The 26,088-nt window shown below is 43.3% G+C and overlaps 1 long non-coding RNA gene across 2 annotated transcripts; it reads left to right on the forward strand.

The window, feature by feature from the left end:
• Window positions 1–210: 210 nt before the first annotated feature.
• On the forward strand, window positions 211–25,887 carry LOC130831958 (uncharacterized). 2 transcript variants are annotated; one of them, XR_009048153.1, is made up of 5 exons: window positions 211–328; window positions 463–661; window positions 25,064–25,191; window positions 25,602–25,641; window positions 25,753–25,887. It is a non-coding gene; the product is annotated as an uncharacterized LOC130831958 (long non-coding RNA). The 2 variants fall into 2 exon arrangements; XR_009048152.1 differs by having other exon boundaries at window positions 318–661.
• The last annotated feature ends 201 nt before the right edge of the window (window positions 25,888–26,088 follow it).

Below are 26,088 nucleotides of genomic sequence, written 5' to 3' on the forward strand. Positions count from 1 at the left end.
ATTTTTTTCCTACTATGTGAGCTATCATTTTATCTTGAAAATTTTGAAATTCCCAGGTAGGAAGTGGCTTAGGAGGGCTGATAAATGTTGAGTTACAGTTCTTAATTGTGACATTTTAATTCATGAAAAGAGAAAGATTTAATGCCTCTGATGGGAGCGTGACACGTTCTAAAACAAGGGAGGGTCACTACTACCTGAAACAGACATTGTAGGTTTGGTTGGTTTGGTTGGAGGGAAGCAAATCTTTTAAAAGACATGCATGGCTAGTCTGAAATTCACCTTCCATGAGTATCTGTGGGTAGGAAGAGAGATGGAAATTGTGTTTGGGGTATGTATGCTTGTTTTTATTTTTATTATTGATTTTATTATTATTTTATTATTTCTAAAAATGTTTATCCTGTTTTTAATACAATTTCTTTATATTCACCTCATGGGAAGGGGGCCTGATTTTCTTTGTATCAGATCTCTAGACAAAAGAAGTGAAGTGTTGATCCTGCAAGTTGCTGCTTGTGCTGGCAGGTGAGTGAATACGCTGCAGCTGGTGGAGAGCCCAAGCTTGCTGCTTCCCACGCCCATTCCTGAGTTGCAAGGAAGAAACCTCCCCAGAAGCTGGAAGGAATCCAGAGACATGGACAAACCCACAGCTGCTCCCTGGAGAGAGGTGTGTCCATTCACTTCTCAGGTCTACTGAAGTCTTACGGTTAATGAGGGATTGCTTGCCTTGGAGGCATTTCATAGAAGCAGGCTTGGTCCTGACCAGCAGTGTTCTAGGCTGTCAGGATAGACATATACTGGGGAGCCTCTGGCTGTGAAATCCCCCAAATCACAGCTGCTAACCTAGAATTTTGTAGACCCTCTCAGCCTTTTAGGGCCAAAGGAACTCAATAGCAAACATCCTTGGGGAGGTCTTCCTTTCCTTGTCACATCTTCAAAATAAGGTGAATGATCACAGCTAAATTTGAGAAATTATTGGTGTAACTGTCAATCAAGTTCTCTAGATGGAAAACAGATTAGTCTTTAGGACAGAGCTGAGTCCAGAACCCACCTACGATTTTTCAGTACTCGGGATTGACGTAAAAATTCCATTACCTTTCTTTCCAGTGCAGACACCCATCAGTGTAATGTGATGGGGTTTTCTTCCAAGGTACTCAACTTGACAAATCTGGTCACAGAGAGAAAAATATTGGTAAAGATGTCAAAAATAACAGACAATGGCATTCAAAATATTTGGCCGACCTCTAACCTTACTCATTTGCCTGAGTGAAATAAAGCAAACAGCTAGCTATTTGGGGTTTTTTGGGGGGAGTGGTAGATTTTTGGCATTAGTGTAGATAATAATTATTTAGCTCCTACATTTAGGTCTAAGAACGAATTTTTGTGTAGAGTGGGAGGTAAGGTCTACTTTTCTCCCCCATGGCATCTTTGTTGGAAATCAATTGATTGTAACCATAAGGGCTATTTTTTTTTTAAGATTTATTTATTTATTTATTTATTGGCTACATTGGGTCTTCGTTGCTGTGCACGGGCCTTCTCTTGTTGTGGTGAGCGGGGACTACTCTTCATTGTGGTGCACAGGTTCCTTATTGAGGTGGCTTTTCTCTAAGTGTGTGGGCTTCAGTGGTTGTGGCATATGGGCTCGGTAATTGTGGCTCTCAGGCTCTAAAGCACAGGCTCAGTAGTTGTGGCGCACAGGCTTAGTTGCTCCGAGGCATGTGGGCTCTTCCCAGACCAGGGCTTGAACCCGTGTCTCCTGCATTGGCAGGCGGATGCTTAATCACTGCACCACCAGGGAAGTCCTCTTAAACTTTTTTGTTAAATTTATTCCCAAGTATTTTGTTCTTTTTGATGCTACTGTGAATGGAATTGCTTTTAAATTTCATTTCTGAATTGTTCACTGTTAGCATATTAAAATATAATTAATTTCATATTGGTTTTGTGTCCTGTGCCCTTGCTCATCAGGTTTATTCATTCTAGTAAGTTTTTGGAGACGTCTTAGGATTTTCCACATACAGGATCATATTGTCTGTGAAGAGAGACAGTTCTACTTCTTCCTTTCCAGTTTGTTTACCTTTTATTTGTTTTTCTTGCATTATTCCACTGGCTGGAGGTTCCAGGACAATGCTAAGTGAAAGTGATGAGAGCAGATATCCCTGCCTTGTTCCCGGACTTAGGAAAAGCATTCATTCTTTCACTAGTGTGTTTACTTATTTTTAAAATTGTGATGAAATATAAAATTTCATAACAAAATTTACCATTTTAACCATTTTTAAGGGTACAGTTCACTGTCATTAAGTACTTTCACAGTGTTGTGCAACCATCACCACCACCATCCATGGAACTCTTTTCATCATCCCGAACTGAAACTCTGTACTTTTAAACAGTAACTGCCTGTTTCCCCGTCCTCTCAGCCTCTGGCACCCACCATTCTACTTTCGGCCCCTCTGAATTAGACCGTTCTAGGTTCTTTACATAAGTGGAATCGTGCAGTATTTATCTTTTTGTGACTGGCTTATTTCACTTAGCATAATGTCCTCTAGGTCATGCATGGTGTAGCCTGTGTCAGAATTTTCTTCATTTTTAAGGCTTAATCATATTCCATTGCATGTTCAGTCTTTCACTGTTAAGTATAATATTACATTGAGGAAGCTTCCTTCTATCCTTAGTTTACCAAGTGATTGTATCATGAATGTAAATTGGATTTTGAGAAATGATTTTTCCGCAGCTATTGAGATGACCATGTGGTTTTTGTCCTTTTTTTTTTTTTCTATTAATACAGCGTATTACATTAGTTGAATTTGGGGTTTTAAAACAACCTTACATTCCTGGGATAAATCCCACTTGGTCCTGGTATATAATCCTATACTTTTTTTCCCTAAGAGTCACATAGTTCGAGCTCTTACATTTAGGTCTGTGATCTATTAAGTAACTTTTTGTGCATGATGGAAGAAAGGGGTCCAAAATCTTTCCTTTGCATGTTGTTGGAAAGACCCTTCTTTCCCCATTGAATGATCTTGGTACCCTTATTGTGAATAAATTGATTATAGATGTGGGGGTTTATTTCTGGACTCTCTGTTCTGATCCCTTGATCTATATGTCTTCTTTATGGCATGTCACACTGTCTTGATTACTAAACTTTGTAGTAAATTTTGAAATCAGCAAGTATGAGTTCTCCAACTTTGTTCTCTTTCAATGTGGTTTTGGCTAATCTGGATCTCAGACTTCTCAAAGTCCTTTTTGACTTTCCTCACCCGGGAAGAACTGCCTTCACTCAGTTGTGATTTAGTGTTGTCCACGATGTTGGTGGTTCTGAAGCTTGACAATACATAAGAATCACCTGAGGGGCTTTTTAATCTGCTGCTGATAAATGGGCCTCATCCCGGACCAGTTAAATCAGAACCTCTGGAATGTGAGGCCTGAGTGTTGGTAGGAGAACTGCCTGGCTGAGCTGAGTCCAATTTGCTGACCCTCAGAATCACGAGCAAATAAAATGGTGGCTGTTTTAAGCATTGGGATGTTTTGTTACACAGCAACAGATAACTGATACAAACTCTGCATCCCAGCCTGAGAATCTCTTTATTAACCTTTACTACAGGGTTTTACTTTTACTACACATTTTACTTTACTACTGCTTTTGCTCTAGGAATGTATGATATAGTTTCTGCTCTATCATGAGTGGGGTGGGTGGAAGCTAATATGAAATTGTGCATGAGGTAGATCTTTTAGAACCAAATTTTTAGAGGAGCTAAACTTCCCCTGGGGAAGTTTCTTTTCCTAACAGTAATGACTATGTAACTGACCATATTTTCCTTTTCAGTTTGGCTGGTAGTAAACAAAAAGTAAAAACTGAGGCTTAATTATGGCAACTATATAATTCCTTATAGCCTGCATGTTTATGATTTTACTTTGCCTCTTCTATTATTAGCTATTATTTTATTTTAACTACTCATGTTTAAGTTACCCATGATCCTATTATTTTATCCTTATTTGTATTTAGTCATGTTATTGTAGGTATCTTTGTGGTAAATCACTTTAAGTCCCTGGAAGGAAAAAGTAGGGTATAAATAAATGCATACAAGACTTTGACTTTTCCTTTAGAGAACCTAATATGGAGCCCCAGAACTTCCTGTTCTCCACCAATATAGGTTTGGAGTGCTGAAAAGAGGCAGGAGGGCAGGAAAAACTAGGTAAACCTTTATCAACTTGATCAGGGACCAAGATCCAGCCAAGCCCATCTATCATGTATCAGTCATCTGCTGTGCTAGATACTTACCTAGACCATTCTGCTCAAAACTGGGCTGGGTAAGAGTGGCGGCTAAGTTCCCAGTAACATGGACTTTGTGATTATATCCACATCTGTAAAACGGGTGAACGATGCCTACCTCACAGGAATGTTGAAAGGACACCTACCTCACAGGAATGTTGAAAGGATTAAATGAGATAATATATCTAGAGCACCCACAACAGAGTTGAGCACCTGCTGGGTTTGTGAATGCAGTCAGCCTTCGATCTGAGGGTTGTACATCCTCAGAGTCAACCAACCACGGGTTTCCAGCCACGGTTGGTTGAATCCGTGGATGTAGAACCATGGATACGGAGGGCTGACTGGACACTCCGTTTTCTATAAGGGACTTGAGCACGGGAAGATTTTGGTGTCCATGGGGGTCCTGGAAGCCACCTCCCCCTCCCCGCCACCAGATACCAAGGGACAACTATATTATCTTCCCTCCTTATCCTCTTCCTCAATTAGATGCTGAGATAACTCACTAAAATTATGTTTGCTTTATGAAAAGAATACAATTTGTTGAATGTGCAAATGAACTTTGTCATGTCTTGATCAGAGGGAAACGGGGAGAGGCCAAGCCCCCCTCGTGGCCCATGAGGCTTTGTGTGGTCTCATCACGGTGAGGGCTCAAGTAGCAGAGACATTATGATGCCGGAATACATCAGAAGAGGAAATAGATTCAAAGGTGGGAAGGCAGTCAGGTGTGGAACAAGAATTGCCAGCGGCAACCGTCCTTAGAGACAGAGAACCCTCCCTCTGCAGGGCCTGGACTCTGTTGCCTAAAAATTATCAGTTCTCCAAACTGCGTTTCTGAGGGGATCACATCCTACCTGCGCAGCCCTTACTCTGCCTCCACATCTTCTCAGTCTGGACCCAGGACACCAGAAGCCAGCAGCAGGGCCAGGAGTCACTCAGCCCATTGGAAATTGCGCCAGTTACATCCACTTCTGACTGTCCCTGTTCTGCCTGGCTTACTTGTAATAAACTGATGGTTTTAAAATTGGGGATGAGGGCGTGGCAAGAGAGACTTCTTTTGATGTTACTGGTTCTCTGAAAAGTATGGTTGAGTTTTGAGAGTCTCGGTTCAGTTGCTTTTAGGACCGCTCATTCTCACTCAGTCGTCTTTTACAGTCCAATAACCCAATTTGTGTTGTGTATGTTAAGATGAAGATGAATTACCTGTTATTACTTATTGAGGATGATAAAACATAGAAATCCCTGGCCTTACTCTGTATTTTTGGTCTCACCTCCCATGAGTTCACCCCTACACCCGCAGCAACATAGATCTACAGAGTTGTCCCAAACCCGTCACTATTTTTTTTGTGTTTTGTGTTTCTTTGCAGTTGCTCTTTCCTCTTCCTAGAGTGTTTTCCTGACTTTTGTAAGCCATGAAAATGCCTATTCATTCTTCAGTGTTCACTTTTGATTTTTACCTACCCCCGTGAAGATCATCATCACCCTTCAACCCCTAATCACTTCTTTTTGTGACTTTATCAGACTTTATTTTAATGACTGACTTATATGCCAGTCTCCCATGCTATACTGTGAGTTCCTTGAGCACAGAATCTTTATATTATTTATATTTGTATTTCCAACACTAGGACTATCCCTTGCTCATGTGGGTGTGATAAATGTTTCTGCAATTTTACATTAAAAGAAGAAAAATTTATAAGGGGAATTCCTGAACTTATTTTACCCTAACAGGTTAATGATCTACTTCTGGAGTTATTCCCATCTTAGTTATTGGTTAGAATGAAAATTACACCCTTTTGGGGACACTCCCAGAAAAGCTAGTAAATGTCCTCAAAGTTTTTGTTTATCTATAGGATGGCAGGATGCCATGAAATACATAATTATACATGTGAAGCATATAATATGCTGTGTAATTAAAGATGTGCTGCTAATTGAATCTACTTCCCGGCAAAAGCTATCTCTTAGCAATTAGTCTTTAGGGCCCCCTCTGTGGTGTATAGTACAATTTAAACAGAACAGAGAAACCAAAATAAAGGAAAATCAAGCAAACAAGCCATCATATCAAATCTAACCAAACATCGCGTATACAGAAGTATGTATCTATTTTAAAGGCTCTATTTTCATTTTTAACCAGTAAGATGTTATAGTCACTTTTTCACTTGTGCTTTTCATTTAGGAGGCTTGAATATTTGAGGCTTGAATGTCTGATTTGCAGGTAGCTCACTCTTAAATTCAGTGGTGGAGATCCCTGTAAGTCAGTTCCCTGATCCAACTGAGGTTTAGAATCTTCCAAATGAAATTGCAGAGATATTCAAAGAAGCTTGAAGTACCTAGGACCGTATGTGCTCTCTTCTAAACATGTCCCTGTTTGAAAGCTGAACTTAAACTTCTTTAGTATCTTACAGATGTCGTTTTCTTTTCTCCTCACAGTCACCTCCTTGTACCTCTTTCTCTGTCTCATAGGGAGCTGGGATTCTCTATATTTCACAAATGTATTTTGAGCCTCTTCTATGTGCCAAGCACTGCCATGTACGTTATCTCAATGCTCATGTTTTCTAGAGAGGGTCAGAATACTGCAGTGCTCAGGAGCCAGTGTCCTAGTGGGGAGAGGAGGGTACTGGGCAGTGCTGTCGTGCTAGAGCTGGTGAATCCCTAACACCCCAGGAGGAGGGTTTGAAATCAGATCCTTGTGCAGAGGGAACGTGACTCTGTGTAGCTTTCTCTTAAGATAACAGAATTTGTAATGTGGCGGGATCCCCTGGCATATTTTATCCTAAAAAAGTAAATTAAAAGTTTATGCAAGCCATAATGCCTTTTTTTTTTTTTCTGACATAAGAGAGGCTGGAAGATTAAATATTTTCTAGCTAGGCAAGCTTTCTGGCATCTGTCATCCAAGATCTTTTTTTAAAATTTAATGTGGCAGAAGAAGTAAGTGCCACCAGAATTATAAAGCTTGGGCATAGAAAGTGAACTAGAGATCATTTTCTCAGCATCTTGGGGTGGCCTGAAAAGCTTGTGGATCAGTCTCCTGACTCCAAGAGTCAATCTTGCTTCTCCCGATTTGCTGAAACAAATCCTCTCTGCCTATGGTTTTTGTACATTTAGGCATATTTTGGTGTCTAACACAAAACACCTTTGAAATAAAAGGCTGGCCATTACCATCTACTCTTCCAGTACTACCCACTGCAAAGAGGTCCAGGTCAACCTTGCACCTTGCTTCTCCTCCTCACGTCTGCCAACCCTCCTTTTATTTTATTAAAAAAATTTTTTTTATTGGGGTAAAATATATTTAACAGAAAATTGGCCATTTTAACTGTTTTAAGTGTACAGGTCAATGGCATTAAATACATTCACAATGCTGTACAAGGATCACTATCTATTTTCAAAACTTTGTCACCACCCCACGCAGGAACTCTGTTAGCATTCAGGAACAACTCTCCACTTGCCCCTCCCCCAGCCCCCAGTAACCTCTATCACACTTTCCGTGTCTATGGATTTGCCTATTCTAGATGTTTCACGGGAGTGGAATCATACAATATTTAGCCTTTTGTGTCTGGCCTACTTCATTAGCATAGTGTTTCAAGGTTCACCCATATGGTATCAGAACTTCATCCCTTTCTTATTTCGTTATGTGTATGTAACACATTTTGTTTACCCATTCATCTGCTGGTGGACAGTTAGGTTGTTTCTATCTTTTGGTTATTGTAAATAATGCTGCAGTAAACACTGATGGACATGTATCTGTTTGCACACTTGTTTTCAATTCTTTGGGGGTATACTTAGGAGAGGAATTGCTGAGTGATATGGTTATTCTATGTTTAGCTCTTTGAGGAAACACTAAACTGTTTTCCACAGTGGCTGCACCATTTTACATTTTCACTAGGGTTGTTCCAGAGTTCCAATTGCTCCACATCTTCATCAACACTTATTATTTTCTGGTTTTTGTTTTTGATAATGGTCAACCTGATCAGTGTGAAGTGGTATCTAAATGCGGTTTTGATTTGCATTTCTCTAATTACTAGTGACATTAAACATTATTTATTACTAATGATAAACTTTTTTTATATGCTTGGTGGCTGTTTGTATAGCTTCTTTGGAGAAATTTAAGTCCTTTGCCCATTTCTTAATTTTGGTTGTCTCCTTACTGTTAGGTGTTGGGAATTCTTTATATATTCTGGAAATTAAACCTTTATCAGATATTTGATCTGCAAATATTTTCTTTCATTCTATGGGTGATCTTTTCACCTCCTTGATAATGTCCTTTGGTGCATGAAAATTTTAAATTTTGAAGTCTGATTTATCTATTTTTTCTTTTGTTGCTTATGCTTTTGGTGTCATATCTAAGAGTCCATTGCCAAACCCAAGATCATGAAGATTTACCCCTGTGTTTTCTTCTAAGAGTTTTATGGTTTTAGACTTTAAGGTTAGGTCATTGATCCATTTGGCTTGATTTTTGTATATTACGTAAGATAGGGAACGAACTTCACTCTTTTTGCGTGGGGAAATTCAGTTTTCCCATCATCATTTGCTGAAAAGACTTCCTCCATTGAATGGACTTGGCACTCTTGTTGAAAATTATTTGATCATAGACACATGAATTTATCTCTAGACTCTTATCCTATTCCATTGGGCTATATGTCTATTTTTATGCCAGTACCACACTTTTTTGATTACTGTGGCTTTGTTGTAAGTTTTGAAATTGGAATTGTGAGTCCTCCAACTTTGCTCTTCTTTCTCAAGATTCTTTTGGCTATGTGGGGTCCCTTTTGATTCGATATGAGTTGGAAGATTGGCTTTTACCTTTCTGCAAAAATACCTGCCAACTCCCCTTTGTCCTCTTCTCATAAGTAGTATTCAAACAGCTGTCTTCCTCCCCAAAGGTCACCCTGGCACCAGGTCCCCCCAGGCCCTCTGTATGATCCTTATCACAAGTGTTGGTCCTACCTGCCTCCCAGGACAGGTTAATCATCTCCTTGGATGCAGACTGCCAAGAGTCAGTCTTAACCCTTTTATTAGCATTGCATATGAGATGTCAGCTTTGTGTTTCCACCCATGAAGCTCCTTTTGAAGGTAAAAGCACCCCTCTGCCTTAGGGCTGATGGGTTTTTGAGCTGTATTAAGGAAGTGAGGGGTTGCGACTTAAAGGCTATTTCTATAGATTGAAATAATATGCTTAAAATTTATCTCTACTCCTTTTGCCACTAACCCCATTTCCTGGACCAAGAGAAAAATCTCCATGGGCCTTTGGGATGTTGGCTACTGTCTCAGCATTAATTTCTTGATCACCTAGTATGCACTGGATCTGTCAGGAAATAAACATGTAAGAAGTCCCAAATTTATAACCTCAAGGAGTTTAGAGTCTCCTGGGGGAGTTCGCATAGCATATGAATGCCCCATACATCTTAAGCATCGGCATAATACATTACTTAATATCTTGGTGCGTTTCGTGGTATAAATCTGTGTGATTAGGATTCAGATAAGGGAGTGTGCCACGTGAACAGTAGTAATCACCAAGGGCTGTGTGGACAAGGTTGTGTATAAACTGGGACTTCAAAGATGGATAGGATTTCCAGACATAGGGAAGAGGCGAGAGGACAGCCTGGTACGTGTAAGTGGTGTGATGCGGGGAGATGACAACAGAATCCAAGACACAGTGGGAGTGGTTTTAATGCCTCTGTGAAGCAAGAAGAATCTGTTCTAGTGTAACCCACCCATCTTGGAGAGGAGAGAAGACCCAGCTGCGGAGCCAGGGCGGGGCCTAACTAAGAGGGGCTTAAATCAAAAAGAATTATCCCTGGATCTATGAGCTCACCATACACAGCTCTGGTAACCACTGCCTTTCCAGTTTCTAGAGGACTCATTGTTCTCAGGTTGAGGTGGAATGTGGTCCTCATAGACGCATCAGCCGGTGCAGGTGCCTGAAACCACCACCAGGCACGCCCATCCCTCTCCAGTTTTTATTCTGTGGCCTCCACCCTGGTCAAGGCCCTTGTAACCCCACACCTGGAATCACTAAATTAGCCTCTCATCTGACCTCCCTGCCTCCAGCCTCACCTCTGTTCTCCCCTACAGGGCAAACCAACAGCATCTAATGTGCCCGCAGCCGTTACAACTGCAGGGCGTGTATTCCTTTGCTCCAGTGTCTTAGAGCCTGAGCTTCTCTCTCCAGTGCTCAAGGCTCTCCGTGATCTTTCCTTCTGTAAGTGTCCCACTGGCGTTACACCGTTTCCACCAAAAAGCAACCGTGTTTGTTTCACTCATTCAGGTTTTCAACCGTTTTCTCGCCATTCATGACACCTCAGGGGTAGGCAGTGCGGTGCGCTGAGTTGTATCCCTTCAAAATTCATATAGTAGAGGCTTAACCCCCAGCACCTCAGAATGTGACCGCATTTGTTTTGTTTTTAAATAGTTATCTGTTTATTTGGTTGCACCAGGTCTTAGTTGTGGCATGCGGGATCTTCGTTGCTATGTGCGGGACCTTTAGTTTCAGCACGTGGGATCTAGTTCCCCGACCAGGGATGCAACCTAGGTCCCCTGCATTGGGAGCGCAGAGTCTTACCCACTGGACCACCAGGGAAGTCCTGAGGTAGAGGGTTCTCACCCAGCATAGCCAGGTTCCTGGGTTTCATCCCAAAGCGGAGCAAGGTTCTCCAACCCCAGCCTCAAAGACGGTCCTTGTCTGGGAGCCCTCGTTCCAAGGACTGGGTATTTCCACTTGACTGGCTTCCTTCCACGCCCCTCCCTCGGGCATCCCTGACTTCACAGCTGGCATCTGCAGTCTGGGCAAGAGGGCTGCCCACCTAGGACCTGAGTTCTCTTTCCCTTTGCTTGTCGTGAGGGACCTCTTGTCCCGGTCAGTGACACCAGGAGTCACTTCACTCTTCAGATGAGACTGTGGCTGTCCTCACGGTTAAAGAGGTGACCGCTGTGCAGCCTCATAAAGGCAGAGTGATGAAGGGTGGGGTTGGGGGTGTGTGTGAGCAGGAGGCAGTGCTCTCAGAGCCAGGGGAGTGAGCACTGTGCTGGCCCCGGAGGCCGGGATGGAGGAAGAGCCTCTGGAAAATGAGGAGATGACGCTGGTGATTTTCGGCAGAGCCCAGCACTAGTGAGGCTGGGTTAACCAGAGCAACTGCCAGGGGTCACAGGGGGAGTGTGGAGGGAAAGGAGTCCACAGCCCTGAGAGATGTTCGCCTCTTCCCTCCTGCTTTGGAAATACAGTGGTTCCTCCTTCTTCTTAAAATTTTTATTGGAGTATAGTTGCTTTACAATGTTGTGTTAGTTTCTACTGTACAGCAAAGTGAATCAGCCCTACGTATACATATATCCCCTCTTTTTTGGATTTCCTTCCCGTTTAGATTACCAAAGATCATTGAGCAGAGTTCCTTGTGCTATACAATAGGTTCTCATTAGTTATCCCTCCTTTCTTTGTTTTTTTTCTCTTGGCCATGAGGCATGCGAGATCTTAGTTTCCTGACCAGGGATTGAACCCATGCCCCCCTGCAGTGGAAACAGGGAGTCTTAACCACTGGACCACCTGGTTCTTCCCTTCTTCATCCTGTGCAGTGGGGCTGCCCCAGTTGCTGCTCTAGTATCACTGGTGGGTGATTAAACCAGGAAGAAACAAAGGCCTCTCCACTTCTCCCAGGCTCCCTGTCCTCTGCAGAGGGCAGCCCCTCTGCCTTTCTGAGCCCAGCTCTTGAGACCCATTTAGAATACAACCCCCAGTCTAGGTTTCGATCTCTTTCGTCTGTCCTCCCCTTGTCCGCTCCTCTGGCTTGTGGCCAGCTGTGCATTCTTTCCTTTTGCCCATGAAAGTCCTAAACTGGGGACTTCCCTGGTGGTCTGGCAGTTAAGAATCGCCTTCCAATGAAGGGGACGTGGGTTTGATTCCTGTTCAGGGAACTAAGATCCAACATGCCTTGAGGCAACTAAACCCGAATGCCACAACTATAGAGCCCATGCGCTGCAACTTCTGAGCCCGAGTGCCACAACTAAAGAGAAGCCTGAGCACCAACATGAAGAGCTTGCACTGCAACGGAGATCCCACGTGCCGCAACTAAGACCTGACAGCCAAAAATAAAATAAATAAATAAATATTATTATTTTTTTTAAGTTTAAAAAAAATTCCTTAACCAGGACTCTGAGTTCAGCCGTGAAAAGACAGGAAAGTCACACTGTGGCTCAAGGTGCGAGCATCAGAGTCCGTTTGCGTTTGTTTGGGAACCCGTGTATCACAAGAAACAGTAGAGCAAGTCTGGCGATGGAGCCAAAATGGTGGATTTTCAGGCTGTGGATCTTAGTTTCTTCTCACTTGTGGTCAGTCTGTTTATCCCAAGTTTTCCAAACATGCCACCTTTTTTTCAAATTTAACTTAATTTTTTTCTTGGCCGCATTGTACAGCTTGCGGGATCTTAGTTCTCCAACTAGGAATTGAACCCAGGCCCTCGGCGCTGAAAAGTGCGGAGTCCTAACCACTGGACTGCCAGGGAATTCCTGCCTCTTTTTTTCCCCAAGGGCAACCAAGCCTCTCCTTCTTTTTTTTTTTCTTTCTTCAACCAAGTCTCCTTCCTCTTGTTGATGGTATCACAAATACATCCTTGTGTCCGAGTCTCCCTGACGCATTCCACGTAAGTATGGCAAAACCAGCGCTCATCGCTCAGCTTAAACTATTAGAGCAAATGCCAGGTGGGCCAAAGAGTGGGCAGTCTCTTCCCCCTGAGAACCTATTTTCTTTCTTTCTCTTTTTTTAAGTCTACTGAATTTGTTACAATATTGCTTCTGTTTTATGTTTTGGTTTTTTGGCCATGAGGCTGTGGGATCTTAGCTCCCAGGAAAGGGATGGGACCCGCACCCCTTGCATTGGAAGGTGAAGTCTTAACCACTAGACCACCAGGAAAGTCCCAAGAACCTATTTTCAAGATAGATATTCGTCCCTCCCTCCCTGTTTTTATTACGATTTCACACTCTAACATGGCTCTATTTCTTGGCAAGATGCTAGGCTGTGGGTGACAGGGCTACACTTTTGGTAGCCATGCACTGGAATAGGACACAAAGGATTTGGATTCTGAATTCTGACACTAATTTATAGTGTGACCCTAGATGAGTCATTTCCCCTCTCTGGGGCTCAGTTTTCTCAGCTATAAATAAAAGGCTTGGATAAGATCAATGATATGCTGCTAAATTTCTGAACAAGCAGCTCTTGGCGGAGGACGGGGGAGAGGGAGCCCTGATCTGTAGTGTCTTGTCAGTTTCTGTGGTGTGAGGATCCCACCAAAGGCCCGTTTCAAGCTACCAACTTGAAGTTAACTGGTTCACAAATTTCCTGAAAGTTTAACAGTTGGTTCTGATGAGACCATGTAAGCCAGTTCCAGCACAGCTCTGGATAAGATCAACACTGCACATTATTTTAATCCTGAGATTCTCTGATGTTACAGATTGAAAATCTCCTTCAGCCTTAAAGTGCTACAAGTCTATGATTCCAATGCTGGGTGATTTTTTTAAATTGAAGTATAGCAGTTTACAATGTTGTGTTAGTTTCAGGTATACAGCAAAGTGACTCAGTTATACATACGTATATATATATGTATATGTTCTTTTTCAGATTCTTTTTCACATTCTTTTCTGTATGTATTCTTTATCAGATTCTTTTCCATTATAGGTTATTATGAGATATCGAGTACAGTTCCCTGTGCTATATAGTAAGTCCTTATTGTTTACCTATTTTATATAGTAGAGTGTGTCTGTTAATACCAAGCTCCTAATTTATCTCCCCTGCCCCCACTCTCCCACCCCGGCCACCTTTCGTCTTTGGTAACCATAAATCTGTTTTCTATGTCTATGCATTAGTTTCTGTTTTGTAAATAAGTTCATTTGTATCATTTTTTTTTTCAGATTCGACATATAAGTGATATCATATGATATTTGTCTTTTTCTGTCTGATTTCCTTCACCTAGTATGGTCATCTCTAGGTCCATCCATGTTGTTGCAAATGGCATTATTTCTTTCTTTTTATGGCTGAGTCATATTCCATTGCATATGTGTGCCACATCTTCTTTATCCATTCATCTGTTGATGGGCATTTAGGTTACTTCCATGTCTTGGCTATTGTAAATAGTTCTGCTATGAACATAGGGGTGCATGTATCTTTTCAAATTATAGTTTTGTCTGGATATATGCCCAGGAGGGGGATTGCTGGATCATATGGTAGCTCTATTTTTAGTTTCTTAAGGAACCACCATGCTGTTCTCCACAGTAGCTGCACCAATTTACATTCCCACCAACCAACCATGGGTGATTTTTAACTTGTCAGTGTACACCCAAACCTAATTGACTGCACTTGCTGAGCACATAAGTCCATCAGCATCCTGTTTGCAGCTGGCTTTGGTCCAGGTTGGGAGTGGTCCTCCCTCTTGAGCGAGCAGCTCATCAGGAGGCCTTTGAACAAGAATCTGCTCTGACGTTGTCACGGCTTCTGAGTTGGGAGCTTGGGTCCTGATGCTCCGGGAGTCGTTCTAGAGCTACTCCTGCCTCGCCTGGAGTGGTCAGAGGGGTTGATTCATCACCATATTATTGTAGCCGCACTTTCCCAGGCAGCCTGGAAGCAAGGAAGGCCTGAGAGCCTGAAGCAGACGCAGGGCAAACAGGGAGGAGGAGAAAGCAGCACGCCCAGGGTGGGGCCCGCACTGAGAGGTGAGCCGGTGTGAGTCACGCCCGTCTGCCTGGGCAGCCACACCTTTCGCCCAGGTTCTGAATGCCAGGTGGAGAATGTGCCTACACCAAGCTCCCGTGATCAAGTCAGGACAGGTTTCCTGAAAGAGCATTCCCATTAAAAGGAATGGAATCAAAGTAGGCTGAACTCCCCTGAAACGTGATTTATCTTCTTTTCTAAATGTTTCCGAAGTGCTTTACAGAGAACCCTGAGAGTGTGGAAGAGAGACAAGAGGAAGAAGCGTGCTTTCATACTTGACATCAAGGAGGCTGGGGGCTAGTGCGTGGGGGAGGTTGTATGCGATCCATCCTGCCAACCTCAAGAAACCAAGCTGAGTGCAGAGAGGGATGGAATGGGCGTGAATGCTCACGCGTCCCTGCACTGTCATCAAGATCTCTCCATTGTGTGTGCACTTGTGCACAGCTGCTACTGAATCCAGAAGAAAAGTTCTACAAGGGAAAGACTTGGTATATGGCTAAGTTTCAAAACCTAAGGGAAGATGTGGCATATATATATACAATGGAATATTACTCAGCTATAAAAAGGGATGAGATGGAGCTATATGTCATGAGGTGGATAGAACTACAATCTGTCATACAGAGTGAAGTAAGTCAGAAAGAGAAGGACAAATATTGTATGCTAACTCACATACACGGAATCTAAAAATGGTACTGATGAACTCAGTGACAAGAACAAGGACGCAGATACAGAGAATGGACTGGAGAACTCGAGGTATGGGAGGGGGCGGGGGGTGAAGGGGAAGCTGAGACAAAGCGAGAGAGTAGCACAGACATATATATACTACCAACTGTAAAATAGTCAGTGGGAAGTTGTTGTATAACAAAGGGAGTCCAACTCGAGGATGGAAGATGCCTTAGAGGACTGGGGCGGGGAGGGTGGCGGGGACTCGAGGGGGGGGAGTCAAGGAAGGGAGGGAATACGGGGATATGTGTATAAAAACAGATGATTGAACCTGGTGTACCCCCCCCAAAAAAAAAAAAAAAAAACCTAAGGGACACACCTCACATCCGTCAGGATGGCTGCTGTCAAAACCGCCCCCCAAACCCCAAAACAAGCGTTGGCAGGCCTGTAGATAATTGGGACCCTGGTGCACTGTTCGTGGGAGTGTAAAATGGTTCAGCCCCCGTGGAAAACAGTATGGCCGTTCCTAAAATAATTAAACGTGGAATTACCATATGACCCAACCATTCCATTGCTGGGTATATACCCAAAAGAAAGCAGGATCTCAAAGAGATATTTGTCCACCCATGTTCATAACACCTTTATTCACTATAGCCAAAAGGTGGATGGATCCCAAGTGGCCATCAGTAGGTGGATGGATAAACAAAATGTGGTCCACACATACAGTGGAATATTATTTGGCCTTAAAAAGGATGGAAATTCTGACACATGCCACAGCATAGATGGGCCTTGAAGACATTCTGCTAAGTGAAATAAGCCAGTCACAAAAAGATAAATACTGCATGATTCCATGTATATGAAGCAGTCTGGGGGAGGGGAATGGGGAGTTACTGTTTAATGGGGACAGAGTTTCAGTTTGGGAAGATGAAAAAAGTTCTGGAGGTGGATAGTGGTGTCGGCTGTACAACAATGTGAATGCCTTTAGCGCCACTGAACTATATACTTAAGAATGGTTGAAATTGTCAATTTCATGGTATGTGTATTTTACCATAGTTAATCTACACACAGACACACAGACACACACACACCTCTTGGGGACAAACATTCTGGGTTTGAATCCCTGTTTCATGGTTTGCCAGAGATATGAGTGTGGTCAAATTACTGGACCAGCATGAGGTGTGGTCACCCGTAAGATGGAGATGCTGACGACATGCTTCTCAGGCCTGCTGTGAGCTCTGAGTGAGACGGCTCAGGCAGGGCCCTGGCACAGAGCTCGGCGGATACTAAGTGCTCAGTAGTGGTAGCTATTGTATTGTTGAGGCTTCGGGCATCGTGGTTGAAGGTCAACTAGAAGCTGGCCGTGGGCAGTCTTGTTTAACGTGTCCTTTTTAACTTGATCCCAAGTGTAAAACCATAATTTCCCACTGCACATATTTACGTCCGTAAATACACGCACCATCCAGACCCACGTGGAGTACAGACAAGCTGCTGTCTCTAGTCTGCGTATTTATTTCATGTATTCTAAATCTGTCTCTTCTCCTAACATATCGGAGTTTGGCTTTACGCTCAGGCCCACTGTGTGTGGGGCAGAGATGTTTTGCATTTATTGATACCATCAAAGGTTCTGACATTTGCTTCCTGTGAGGACCTGCTGGAATCATGTTGGAGGTGTGACAGTGTCGTCCACGGAAGCCTCAGAGCAAGGCCTGCAGGGAAGAGCCAGGTCTGTAGTTAGGATGGCAGCAACGGCAGAGCGCCCTCCAGTTGCCACCCCAGCCCGGAATCACACTCACAGACCCTCTAAGGCCATCTTGTGCAGCCGCCAGCATGCCGCCCCCTGCAGACTGCCTGGGAAGTGCATTTGACGAAGGCCCAAGAAGGCCAGGGCAAGGACAGAAACAGATGAAAACGCTGGGGAGATCTAACACGTAGGCTTGAGATCCTCGACACAGTATTTAGGGATGAAATATGGCAAAATATGCCTGTGTGGTATGGCAATTCCAATGACTGTTTCCAGAACAGTGGTTCTTCACTGGAGGGTGAGGTGGGATTTTGTTCTTTTGTGCTCTGCACCCCCAGGGTGTGTGCAGCCACGTACAAAAACAAAAGACATTTTCATTTGTCACAGCGGGTGTCGGGGTGAGGGTGAGGGAGTGTTGGGGGTGTATGGGAGGGTGGGGGTGCGACTGGCGTCTCGTGGGTGGGCCAGGGATGCTGCTAAACGTCCTGTAGTACCAGGACGGCCCCCGCACGAAGATGCTCCAGGCTGAAATGTCAACAGGGCCAAGGTTGGGAAATCTTGCTCTAGAACAGCCAGCAGGGATGAAAAGAAGTCATTTCCTAGCTGAGAGAAGGAGGAAAGAAAAGAGCTATTAGAGCTGGACGGTTATGAGGAATTCCCTGGCGGTACAGTGGTTAGGACTCGGTGCTTTCACTGCCGAGGGCCCGCATTCAATCCCTGGTCAGGGAACTAAGATCCCACAAGCGGCGGGACTCGGCTGAAAAAAAAATATGGGTGTAGAGGAAGCCCAGAGAAGAAGGAGGCCTCTTGTATACAATTTGGCATTTTTAAACTTTCTTACCTTTAAGTTCATACACACACACTTCTGACCAGAGGCTATGTCTATTGCATTTATTTATCTTCTTTTTTTTGCAATAGAGAGATTAACATTTAAAATTGCATCTGGTTAGGAGGGGAAAATTTCTTTACACACTATTCAAGGCTTCTTTATTCAGACCTTCCCAGTAATAGTCAGAACTTGTTTCTTATCTTGCTCAACCTCGGAAAGAAATTTGCCCAAACATGAAATCCTCTTAAACTTCACAATGAGTTATACCTGGGAAACAGCTTTATAAGCCACAGATTAAAGTGTGAAAAAGGTTTGGAAAAAGAGGCACTAAATTATCTGTGGAAAATTATGACAGAATGAGAGGCTCCCCCGTGTGCAGGGATCCTAAGCTACGTCATCAGATGTCCCGCCATCTCCATCCTCCCCAGAACCAACAGCGGAACAGTTACAAGCAGGTTCTGAGACCGCCTGCCTGGGCATCCATCCTGCTGTCAGAGACGAGCTGGGTGACCCTGAGCGAGTTCCTGAACATCTTTGTGCCACTATCTTCTCATCAAAAAATAGGGATGTACCTACAAAGAATAGAATGTGCCTCTGGACTCCCCTGGTTGCCCAGTGGTTAGGACTCCAGGCTCCCACTGCAGGGGCCACGGGTTCCACCCCTGGTCAGGGAACTAAGATCCCACATGCTGCACAATGCAGCCAAAACCAAAACAGCACAAAACAAAAACCAGGAAAAACCCCATGATAGAATGTGCCTCACAGAGCTGTTGGGATTAACTGAGAGGATTAACACAGCAGTACCCTGAGCACGGTGCCAGGGCCCCTGCCAGCCCTCTAGCCCTGTTAGCTGTTACAGTCAGGGTGAGAAGACAGGACACCAGTGTGTTCACAAAGGCTGAAGGAAAGAAGAGCTTTCCTTTAAAATACAATCAGCTTTTGATGTCTCTGTGGCTCAAATCATCCTTTAATTGTTTTTTTTCTACTGTTCATTTTATTTTATTTTATTGAAGCATAGTTGATTTACAATGTGTTAGTTTCAGGTGTAGAGCACAGTGATTCAGATATATATATTACACATATATTATATATATACTATATATATATTCTTTTTCAAATTCTTTTCCCTTATAGACTATTACAAAATACTGAGTATAGTTTCCTATGTTATAAGTGGGTCCTTATTGATTATCTGTTTTATATATCGTAGTGTATATATGCTTAAGTTGTTTTAAAACTGGACAAAAGGTAATTAATTTTCTCTTCCTCTCTCAGGAAATAATAAGCCATGGTTATAGTGACACCAATGAATGCTTACAAAATTAGAAAAAAGAGGATTCATGAAGAAAGAGCCCAGGAAAGAGAATGTAGTTAATTTACTGCCAAAGGACGTTTCAGAACAGGTTTTGTGTTCGTGCAAATTCTAGATGCTCAATAAACATTTATTGACAAATGAAACTGGGAGGTGTTTTTTTGGAAGAGGAGATGTAATACGATACGGGAAGGCTGAGTAGTAAAGAGGAGAGAAATTGATGAGTAGGTGAGACACTGGTTTACAAAATACTGCAGGAGTTTTGGAGCACTCCAGCCCAGATGCTGAGCAAGTGGTTCTTATCCCTGGCTGCACACGGGGGGCATTTTTAAGAATCCTATTTCCCAGCTGATTAAACCAGACTCTTGGGGGCTGGAGTCTGTATTTTGGAGACCCCATAGATTCCAAAGTGCAGCCAAGATTGAGAGACAATGCTCTCGACCAATTCTTCTCAAGCTTGAATGGCGTGAGAGTTGCCTGGGAATTTATTAAAACTTTCATTAAAACTGATTCAGTGGGGGTGTGTGTAGAGGGAGGGAGCAGAGGGAGGAAGCAGGAGGCTAAGATACAGCATTCCTAAGAAATTCCCAGGAGATGTCAGTTCTGCAATTCTGGGGATCCCACGTGCAGCTGCAAGTCTCATATGCTTTGAAAACGGCTCCATGTACATAAACGCGTGTTATAGTTATAAAGTGCTGCCGTTCTTCTTTGAGAGGACATTCACTTGTTCATCAGATGTATAAAAACCTACTGCAGCTTTGTGCTTTTGGAAGGGTAGGAGGATGAATAAGTAGCTTCCTTCCCTCGAGTTGTTTACGTTTCATCTTATAACAGATGGCATTTAAGTTAAGCAGAAAAGAAAACTTCCTGGCTGTGAGGTTTTCTGATGGCAGTGAAATAGGCTGGGTATTGAAGGGGTACTGAGGGGTGTGAGGGTGGAGGCTATCAGGAGGAAGAGTTTTGTTTCAGGAAAGTACTGAATGAAGAGTGTCTGTGTGGAGCAACACAAGAGGCTGGGACTGCCAGGAAGGAGGTGGGAGAAATGGACAGGAGAGGAGATGGATTATTAAGGTTTTCAAAAGGAGTCTGTAGATGGCTGTGAAGATTTGGAGGTTTCAGAGGAAAGAGAACTTGGATTTGAGGTTTTACTCGGAAACCTCCGTTGGCCCCTTTTATTCACTGGGCTCAGCAGGTAAACCAAACACAGAAACTCAGCAGTAGAATTTCTCTAAAAGTCTCATCCACGTGTCGTTTGCATCTTCTGACTCTCAAACCACGTGTTATTTGCATCTGATTTACAAATGTTGAGGCCAACTTAGTCACGTGTCGGTACCCAGGGAAGAAGCTAGAGTGTGAATCTTTCTAAGCATTTTCTCTTCACATCCCCACGTACACTTCACACTGTCAAACAGTGGTGGCTGCCCACATCAAGGGTGCTAAGTTCATTCCCATGCTGCCAGGGTTGGCAACAGATGGACGGACAGCCTGGTTAGGGCACTTCATCTTCATTGGTCACCTGTCTTGATACCAACTTTGCTGAGCCTGGCAAGCACATCGCCAGGACTGCAAGATCCCCAACTGCTTATGAAAGCACCACCAGACCTGCTGAATTTTCGAACAGCAGGAAAAAAGTCCTGCTCCTCACCTACTTGCCAACAGGTGTAGAAATGCCTTGGACAATCGATCACCCCTAAGCTTGAGAACAGTGACATTTTTAAAAAGGGGGTTGTGTTCTTTCATCTTATTAAAAAGTACTTGATTAATAAGGACAACTTTATCAACTTGTACTTGATAAAACACTTAGGAAACATAGAAAAATATATAACGGAGGAAATAAAAATCACCATATTCCCGGGACTTCCCTGGTGGCGCAGTGGTTAAGAATCCGCCTGCTAATGCAGGGGACACGGGTTGGAGCCCTGCTCCGGGAAGATCCCACATGCCACAGAGCAACTAAGCCCGTGTGCCACAACTACTGAGGCTGAGCTCTAGAGCCAGAGAGCCACCACTGTCGAGCCTGTGTGCCACAACTACTGAAACCTGCATACCTAGATCCCGTGCTCCGCAATAAAAATAAAACTCACCATGTTCTCTCTGTGCCAACATAGGCCCTGTGAATAGGCTGATAAATTTCCTTCCCACCATATTTATTCCAGACTTGGATCATGCAGCCTAGGGAGCTTTGTTATCCTATTTGTTCACTTACCATTCTTGCTAAATAATGTTGAACGGAGACATCAGTTTTCTTAGTCATTCGGGAAAATAGCTCTTCTCTGCTGTCTTCTAAAAACCATTACCATTGTTGTCTTCTCACTTCCGTTCAGGAAAATAGCTCTTATGGGGTATGAAATCCCATTGGTGGGTCATATCCTCCACTGTAGCATCCTTGGCTGCTCACCTACGGGCCACAGCATCTGGTAAGCAAATTATCCTGTTCTGCAGAGACTTGTGCCAGGATTGCCATCAGACTCAGTCAAGAGTGATTCTGTCTCTGATGGGAATTAGTTAAGGTAGGTAGAATTTGCTCATTCCTACTCTTGAAATATCCTTGGAAATAAGGAGATCCCAGGCTTAGGAGAGTAGCCTCTACCGCCCCAAAAGGGCCACCTGTGCATTTGTAAAATAATGTCATAATATTCGCTTGACTGACTGTATAATCCACCCTCAGGACCTTTTCATACTAAATGCTCATTATTTTTTAAGCTCACCCTTTCCTTCTCACCTGTTCATTTAACACTCAGCCTCATCAGGCAAGTATATCAGCAAGCCTTTATTGCATATTGACAGCTCTGGAATTTTAAGAATGGCGATGATCCGGTCCCTAAATCTTCCCCAGGAGGTGACTTAGACTAGAGATTCATGGTTCAAGGAGCCCCTGAGCAGTGGTTCTCGTCCCTGGCTACACGATGGAGTCACCTGCTTTTGTGCTGAGGCTGCGCCTCAGACCAGGTGAATCAGCGTCTCTGCAGGTGGGACTCAGGAATATGGCTTTTGAAGCTCCCCTGCGTGACCTCAGTGGGTGCTCAGGGTGGAGAACCAGAGCCGTAGAGCATCAATTTTCATCTAATTGGCTGCACCTGGGGATATTTTTTTTTAATTGAGATACAGTTAACATACAATAAACTGCATATATTTAGTGCATACAATTTGGTATCCCAATCTCCCAATTCATTCCCCCCCAACCCTCCCCACTTTCCCCACTTGGTGTCCATATGTTTGTTCTCTACATCTGTGTCTCCATTTCTGCCTTGCAAACTGGTTGATCTGTACCATTTTTAAAAATTAAAGTGCCTGGGCCCCACCCCAGAACGAATGAGTCAGAGTCTCTGGAAAAGGAGTCCGAGAAGCTGTATGTCTTCATAGCTCCTTCAAATGACCTGATACACAGCATGCGGTGGGAATCATTGCCATCGGCAATCTGGTGAATGAGAAAATCTAGATTTGAACCCATTTTTGGCTCTTTGGCTTTGCAAGCCATGCATGACTGTGAGATGATGAGTTACCTCCAGGGGGCCACGTGGGGTAATGGACACAGCCCTGGGCTGGGCGTGGAGGACCCTGAGGGCATGATTCAGGTCTTGCTGTGATGTCAGACAAGTTACAGAACCTCTCTGGGTCAGGAGCCCCTATCTGCCTACCTATGATTTCTGTTCTTTCTTCCCTCCTTCTTTCCTTCCTTCCTTCCTTCCTTCCTTCCTTCCTTCCTTCCTTCCTTCCTTCCTTCCTTTCTTTCTTTCTTTCAATTATTTATTTACTTTTGGCTTCATTGTGTCTTTGTTGCTACACACGGCTTTCTCTAGCTGTGGCGAGCAGGGGCTACTCTTCATTATGGTGCGCAGGCTTCTCATTTCGGTGGCTTCTCTTGTTGCAGAGCGCGGGCTCTAGGCACACGGGCTTCAGTAGTTGCGGCGCACGGGCTTAGTTGCTCAGCAGCATGTGAGGTCTTCCTGGACCAGGGATCAAACCTGTGTCCCCTGCATTGGTAGGCAGATTCTTAACCACTGTGTCACCAGGGAAGCCCCCTACCTACGATTTCTACCAGGCCTTGTGTTTTCAGACTTTCTTCTTTTTTTTTTATTTTTATTTTTATTTTTTTATTTTTTATTTTTGGGGGTACACCAGGTTCAATCATCTGTTTTTATACACATATCCCCGTATTCCCTCCCTTCCTTGACTCCCCCACCTCGAGTCCCCCCCACCCTCCCCGCCCCAGTCCTCTAAGGCACCTTCCATCCTCGAGTTGGGCTCCCTTTGTTATACAACAACTTCCCACTGACTATTTTACAGTTGGTAGTATATAAATGTCTGTGCTACTCTCTCGCTTCGTCTTAGTTTCCCCTTCACCCCCCCGCCCCCTCCCATACCTCGAGTTCTCCAGTCCATTCTCTGTATCTGCGTCCTTGTTCTTGTCACTGAGTTCATCAGTACCATTTTTAGATTCCGTATGTGTGAGTTAGCATACAATATTTGTCCTTCTCTTTCTGACTTACTTCACTCTGTATGACAGATTGTAGTTCTATCCACCTCATTACATATAGCTCCATCTCATCCCTTTTTATAGCTGAGTAATATTCCATTGTATATATATGCCACATCTTCTTTATCCATTCATTTGTTGATGGGCATTTAGGTTGCTTCCATGTCCTGGCTATTGTAAATAGTGCTGCAATAAACATTATGGTACAAGTTTCTTTTGGGATTATGGTTTTCTTTGGGTATATGCCCAGGAGTGGGATTACTGGATCATATGGTAGTTCTATTTGTAGTTTTTTAAGGAACCTCCAAATTGTTTTCCATAGTGGCTGTACCAACTTACAGTCCCACAGACTTTCTTCTTTAATTGATGTTTTATTGGTTTTCATTTGGTGATCAGTATATACACATGATGATCAATTTCTATATAGTTCTTAATGCAAGAATCGAAAATTTTAAAAGCTATGTGATTTTTTTCCCAAACAGCTATTCTATTGACTTTCCGGCTTAAAATCTGGAGACAAATTGTTCTTAAAAAGAGGCTCTGAAAGGACCTTGAGGGCATTCTGCTAAGTGCAATCAGTCAGACAAATATTGTATCATCTCACTCACCTGTGGAATCTTAAAAAGACAAACTTATAGAAACAGAGAGTAGAGTGGTGGTTACCGGGGCTGAGGAGTGGGGGTAATGGGGAGATGTTACGCAAAGGGTACAAACTCCTGGTTATGAGATGAATAAGTCCTGGGGCTGTAACGTACATCATGGTGACTATGGTCAATAAGACTGTATTATTACTTGAAAGTTGCTCAGAGAGTAAATCTTCAGTGTTCTCACCGCGCGCGCACACACACACACACGTGGTTATATGCGGTGATCGAGGCGTTAGCTAACCCTACTGTGAGCATCATTTGGACCCACGTACATGTACCAGATCGCCACATTGTACACCTTAGACTCACCCAATGTTACCCCTCAATTATATCTAAATGAAGCTGGAAAAACATAGACCATGATTTTACAACACTGATAACTTTAAAGTTCTACTAGGTCATCAGCTAATATCATATACACTACATGCTCACAATTTTCCATTTTTTCACAGCACTTATTAGGAGAAGCTGGGCTGCTGAGAACAAAGTCATCACAGAGGGCACCCAATTCTGTCAGGAGGAGCCAGGGTCGGGGAACAGTTTATAACTAATTCTACCAAAAGACACCTGGGGGATCAAGGTAAGTCACAGAAGATGTGTACAACAAGTTAAATGCATGATTATGACTTCAAATTGCCGTTTGGCTCTGCTTCTTGTTACAGGATATTAAGAACTGCGAGCACACTCTCCCCCCTTCCCAACCTATGATCAGAGCCTCCTTTAAACTGATATTTCATTAATTTTTGGTTGTACTGAAAACAACCAACCAGCCGATGAACTTACCTTTTAAAAAATGTATTTATACTTACAAAAACATTTTGAAGGCATAGAGTGGGTTTCCTGCTTCTTAAAAGTATCTTTCTAGAACAATTAAAATCTAGCATTTACAAAATAGTTGACAGAACAGTTCCTCTGGATTGTACAAGAAGGGGCTGGTAAGACTCTCTTTATGTTGATCAGATTTGCCTTCTTTCTCCCCTGCTCCATCAGGGGCTGGACTCTTCTGCTGTCAGAAGTTCCATTTCTGCAGGTGAGTCTTCTTTTATTTCTTGGTTGGTCACTTTGGCTTGTTTTCCTTTTGCATCCCCTTTCCCTTTTGCCTGCATGATTTTTTTTTCCCCACATTGATCAACGTTTGCAGGATCAGATTTGGATGATGTTTGGTGTGTCTCTTCTTGGGCTCTGTATCAGAGGGACTCATTCCAGGACCCCCGGAGATACCAAAACCCACAGATGCTCAAGTCCCTTATATAAAATGGTGTCGTATTTGCATATAACCTACACATATCTACCAGTGTACTTTAAATCATCTCTAGATGACTTACAATACCTAATGCAATGTAAATGCTATGTAAATAGCTGTAAATACAATGTAAGTGCTTTGTAAATAGTTGCCTGGATGGCAAATTCAAGTTTTGTTTGGAGGAAGTTTCTCAAATTAAAAAAATATTTTTGTTTCTGATCTGCGGTTGGTCGA

This window comes from Hippopotamus amphibius, chromosome 11 (genome assembly GCF_030028045.1).
Source record: "Hippopotamus amphibius kiboko isolate mHipAmp2 chromosome 11, mHipAmp2.hap2, whole genome shotgun sequence".
Taxonomy (NCBI): domain Eukaryota; kingdom Metazoa; phylum Chordata; class Mammalia; order Artiodactyla; family Hippopotamidae; genus Hippopotamus; species Hippopotamus amphibius.